This window comes from Phyllostomus hastatus, unplaced genomic scaffold (assembly GCF_019186645.2).
Source record: "Phyllostomus hastatus isolate PE091 unplaced genomic scaffold, TTU_PhHast_1.1 phas_contig_551, whole genome shotgun sequence".
Classification (NCBI taxonomy): Eukaryota; Metazoa; Chordata; class Mammalia; order Chiroptera; family Phyllostomidae; genus Phyllostomus; species Phyllostomus hastatus.
The window spans coordinates 5,941,610-5,947,571 of record NW_025333909.1 but is presented as its reverse complement, the minus strand read 5'-3'; positions in this window follow the sequence as shown (position 1 = coordinate 5,947,571).

Sequence of the window (5,962 nt, the reverse complement as noted above, 5' to 3'; positions counted from 1 at the left end):
TCCCCCCAAAAAGGAAAAGTGGTTACATATCTCTGGTGCAAAACATAATTTCAGTTTGTCCGACAACCGAACCACATGAGATTTCTTCATTTACAGCAGATAATACTTTGCCAACAGAAGTTGAGTATTTGGTATACAAATCTGCAAGAAGCAACATGTTTTATCAGGTAGACTTTATTCAAGCTTATCCATACTGTCTGGAAATTTTTCCGGCATGCCCTTATCTATACTATCATTTACTCATCAAAGAATCTGGGCCTAAAGCTTAAAAAACACCTGGCCAATACTTTCCTATCCCTTCTTGTAGGCATACTCTGACATGTTACTGACATGTCCCTACTGTCTTTACATCTAGATAATTTTTTTAAAGATTTTATTTATTTATTTTTAGAGAGGGAAGGGAGGGAGAAAGAGAGAGAGAGAGAGAAAAACATCGATGTGCGGTTGCTGGGGGCCATGGCCTGCAACCCAGGTATGTGCCCTGACTGGGAATCGAACCTGCGACACTTTGGCTCGCAGCCCGCGCTCCATCCACTGAGCTACGCCAGCCAGGGCTTAGATCTAGATAATTTTGATTGCTGGAGTCTGCTGCTACAGGTATCGAGATTTCATACAGCCGTATGGTCTCTTCTCCTATTATTCACATTTTAACTCCAGTCAACCATCTTCCAGGAGTCATTGAAGTCACAAATGGGTAATAGATAAGTCATTCTCACACCTGAAGAAACAACTCTGGCCCTGGCTGGTGTGGCTCAGTGGACTGAGTGCCAGCCTGCAAACCAAAGGGTCACTGGTTCGATTCTCAGTCTAGGACACATGCCTGGGTTGTGGGCCAGGTCCCCAGTAAGAGGTGCATGAGAGGCAACCACACATTGATGCTTCTCTCCCTCTCTTTCTCCCTCCCTTCCCCTTTTTCTAAAAATAAATAAATAAAATATTGTAAATAAATAAATCATCTTAAAAAATAAAAAATTATTTTGTACGAAAAATTACTGACAGGCTCATAAAATATTATAAATGAAAAGCAGGCTACAAAATAATCAGTATATTATACCATTTTATAACAAATAACGTATTTGTGTGTGCATTTGCAGAAGACAAATGTGAGTGGTAGTACTGGGGCAGTGAGATTATAAAGGGTTTTTCTGTGGTGATTTTCCTACTTTGTAAATTTTAAGAATTGAACAAAGCCCTGGCTGGCGTAGCTCAGTGGATGGAGCGCGGGCTGCGAACCAAAGTGTCGCAGGTTCGATTCCCAGTCAGGGTACATGCCTGGGTTGCAGGCCATAACCCCCACCAACCACACATTGATGTTTCTCTCTCTTTCTCTCTATCTCCCTCCCTTCTCTCTCTAAAAATAAATAAAATCTTTAAAAATATAAAAAATAAAATAAAATAAAAAGACTTGAACAAAAATTATTTTTATAATTCATAAAGAATGTGAATGTAGATGGAGGCATAGGTGGACACACCATACCTCCACGCACAACCAAGATTGGAACAACAACAATTTAGAGGCAGAATAACACCCAGAACTGATAGAAAATTTATCTGAATGGAAGTCGCACAGCCAAGAAGTTGAAGTAGACCTGTTCTTCCAGAGCAGTAGGAGGGGTGGAGACGAGCAGCCAGGCGTGGGTCGCAGCACAGAGAGCAGAGAGAGTTGGGCACATAAGGCATCCGGGGATGCATAAGGCATCTGGGGTACACAAGATCGCAGCGCGTGGACCCTGAATACGCAAGCAGCAGCTGGCAGACCCAGTAAGGCAGCGATTGTGGAGCAGGTCAGAGCGGGCAACCCAGAAACCCAGACAAGGGACTGAAGTCCCACAGAGAATGGAGCTACCGCCATTGTTCCCTCTCGACCCCACCCCTACGTACAATGTCACAATCTAGTGACTGGGGTGCCCAGCTGCAGTGAACACCTAAGGCTCCGCCCCTCACTGTAACAGGAGCAACCAGACCAAAAATAAAGAGAGAGAGAGAGAGAGAGATGGCTCAAACAAAAGAACAAATCAGTGCCCCAGAACTCATCTTTTTAAGCGACCGAGAGATAGCTAACCTATCAGATGCACAGTTCAAAACACTGGTTATCAGGAAGCTCACAGAATTGGTTGATTTTGGTCTCAAATTAGATGAACAAATGCAGGTTACAATTAAAGAAATGAAGGAAAATGCACAGGGAACCAACAGTGATGGGAAGGAAACTGGGACTCAAAACAATAGAGTGGACCAGAAGGAAGAAAGAAACAACCAAACAGGAAGGAATCGAGAAATAAGAATTCAAAAAAAATGAGAAGCTTAGGAACCTCCAGGACATCTTTAAACATTCTAACATCCGAATTATAGGGATACCAGAAGGGGAAGAGGAAGTGCAACAGATTGAAAATGTATTTAAACAAATAATAAAGGAGAACTTCCCCATTCTGGCAAAGGAAATAGACTTCCAGGAAGTCCAGGAAGCTCAGACAGTCCCAAAGAAGTTGGACCCAAGAAGAAACACACCAAGGCACATCATAATTTCATTACCCAAGGTAAAAATGAAGGAGAGAATCCTAGAAGCAGCAAGAGATGAGGGGTCAGTAACCTACAAAGGAGTTCCCATCGGACTGTCAGCTGATTTCTCAAAAGAGACCTTGAAGGCAAGAAGGGGCTAGAAAGAAGTATTCCAAGTCATGAAAGGCAAGGACCTACATCCAAGATTGCTCTATCCAGCAAAGCTTTCATTTAGAATGGAAGGGCAGATAAAGTGCTTCTCAGATAAGGTCAAGTTAAAGGAGTTCATCACCACCAAGCCCTTATTTTATGAAATGTTAAAGGGACTTATCTAAGAAAAGAAGATTTAAAAAAAACATGTATAGTAAAAGGACAGCAAACTCACAATTATTAACAACCACACGTAAAGCAAAACCAAAAGAAACTAAGTAAACAACTAGAACAGGAACAGAACCACAGAAATGGAGATCACATGGAGGGTTAGCAACAGGGGAGTGGAAGGAGGAGAGAGGGAGAAAAGGAACAGAGAATAAGTAGCATAGATTGTAGGTAGAAAATAGATAAGGGGAGGGTAAGAATAGTATGAGAAATGTAGAAGCTAAAGAACTTATATGTACGACCCATGGACATGAACTGAAGGGGGGGGGGATGTGGGTGGGAGAGGATGTGCAGGGTGGAGGGGAGTGAATGGAGGGAAATGAGACAACTGTAATAGCATAATCAATAAAATATATTTAAAAAAATAATGTGAATGTTATTTTAAAAACAACCCCAGGTAGTTATAGAGGGTCATTACATTATTATAAAAGGGATAATTCACCAGATAGATGTGAAAATATTAAATGTGCATGCACTCAATAACACAGCTTCAAAGTACATGAAGGAAAACATAATAGAACTGAAAACAAATCCATAGCATAGTTAGAAATCTAATACTCTTCCATTAATGGCAAATATAACAAGTAGTCAGAAAATTAGCAATGCTATAAAAGATCCAATCAAGACTATTCATCAACTTAGTCTATTTGACGTTTCTAGAGCATGTTACACAAGAAAAGCAGAACACAAATTATTTCAAGTAAACATGAAAGATTTACCTAAAATGAACCATCTTCTGGGGCATGAAACAAATCCTAACAAATTTAAGAGTAGTGAAATCATATACAGGACTTATCTAAGCATAATGGAATTAAACTAGAAATCAATAGAAGTAAGATACCTGGGAAAATCCCCTAATATTTGGAAATTTAACACACGTATAAATAAATAAGTATTAAAGATGACATCACAAATATATTACAAAGTACCTGTAGGTGTACAGCATAATGGTTATACAGTTTAAACCAATACAAAATAATATTGAAAGTAAAATGTTTTTGAAAAATAAAACACCTTTAAATGAAAATTAAATTTTTTTTATTTTTTTAAAGACTTTATTTTTAGAGAGATGAAGGGAGGAAGAGAGGGAAAAGAAACTTCAATGTGTGGTTGCCTCTCCCATGCGCCCTACTGGGAACCTGGCCTACAATCCAGGCATGTGCCCTGACTGGGAATTGAACTGGTGACCCTTTGGTTCACAGGCCAGCCCTCAGTCCACTGAGCCACACCAGCCAGGGCAAAAATTTTTTAAAATTTTAAAAGAAAATATCCTGCGTTAAATGAAAGCTAAAATCTGTTAAACCAAAATTCATTAGAATGCATCTAAAGAAATCTTTAAAGGGACATTTATAGCATCAAACTATTAATACACACCAACTTGGATGAAGTTCCAAGAAAGCATGCTGAGTAAGAAAATGCCAATCCCAAAGGGTTATGTACTGTATGATTCCATGTATATAAGTGTTCCGATGGCAAAACTACAGAAATAGAGAAGACATTAATGGTTGCCTGAGGTTGAGGGATAAGGGCTAAAACAAATTGCATGTGGCTATAAAAGGGCATGATAAAACTGTGTGCTGATGGAGGTGCTCTGTGTCTGACTGTATCTGGGTCAGTCTCCTGGTTATGACACTGGACTATAGTTCAGCGAGACATTATCATTGAGGGAAGCTGGGTGAAGTGTATACAACATCTCTCTGTATTATTTATTTTTAAAAAAAGATTTTATTTATTATTTTTAGAGAGGGAAGGGAGGGAGAAAGAGAGAGAGAGAGAAACATCAATGTGCGGTTGCTGGGGGTCATGGCCTGCAACCCAGGCATGTACCCTGACTGGGAATCGAACCTGCAACACTTTGGTTCACAGCCCGCGCTCAATCCACTGACCTACACCAGCCAGGGCTCTGTATTATTTCTTATAACTGAATGTGAATCTATAATTATCCAAACATACAATTTTAATTTAAAAAATTTCAGCAGCAGGTTCTTCACTAACATGTACTGTGTGACTGGCAAGGGGATCACCCCCTTTTCTGAAACATGCTTGTTTGAGGGGGTGGGGGGTTGTGGGGGGTAGATCTCCACACCAGAGCTAGTCCTGGTGCACAGCAGTGGCACATGGAGGGACACGAGCAGCGGGGGTACCGGCTCTCTGAGGCCACCCAAGCTCCGTAGCACCAGCACAACGTTCTTTCGGGGCGGGATTCTGACTTAGAGGAATTCAGTCATTATTCCACAAATGGCAAGTGTGCCCCATTGGTTCCTCAGACAAACAAATATGCCATTTTGTTAGGGGTTTTCTATTTTTTTTCTTTTTACCTTAGGTTTTTTTTTTCTCCACACCCTTGTATGGAGGTCTTTCTTGCAGCAAGGAAGTTGCTCTATAGATGACCCAGACAATCCATTTGTCTGCAAATGGTTGAGCATGATAAAATTGTTTTTAAATGAAAAGAAACTGACAGAAAAAAGGCAGGAAATACATTGAATGTTATTGAAAGAAATTCATAATATACTGCTAAAGAAAAATAACAGGTTGGTAAACAATGCTAAATATAAATAACAGATTAATAAAGAATATGTATAATATAATCCCATTTTTATGAATATATCTATGTATATATGTAAAGAAAGAAAACATAAAAGGCTATACACAATGCTAAATGTGAGTTAATTCACCAAGGTGACACCATGGATGATGTTTTAATGGATTTTATTTTTGCTTGCTGATATTTGTTAATGTCATATAACTAAACTAAAATAAAGTGACTTTAGGGGGAAAAAAGCACAATTTAAATTTATTGTCAGATCCACCTTCCTTCAAATAGTTAAAACTCAGTCAGCGTAAGAAAAGAAGCACTGGATGCCTGGACAGCAGACGAGATTTAATGAGAGAGAGAGAGAGAGAGAGAGAGAGAGAGAGAGAGAGAGAGAGTGTGTGAGAAAGAGAGAGAGGAGATCTGTAACTAAAAGAGCTGTCAAGAAGGGCTCACTTCATTTATTCCTTAATTTTCCTCAGGGGTGACCCTGCTGGACTGGCAAGTTCAGAATTAATTCCCCATGACTGGCAGACAAACCATGCCATCAAGAAG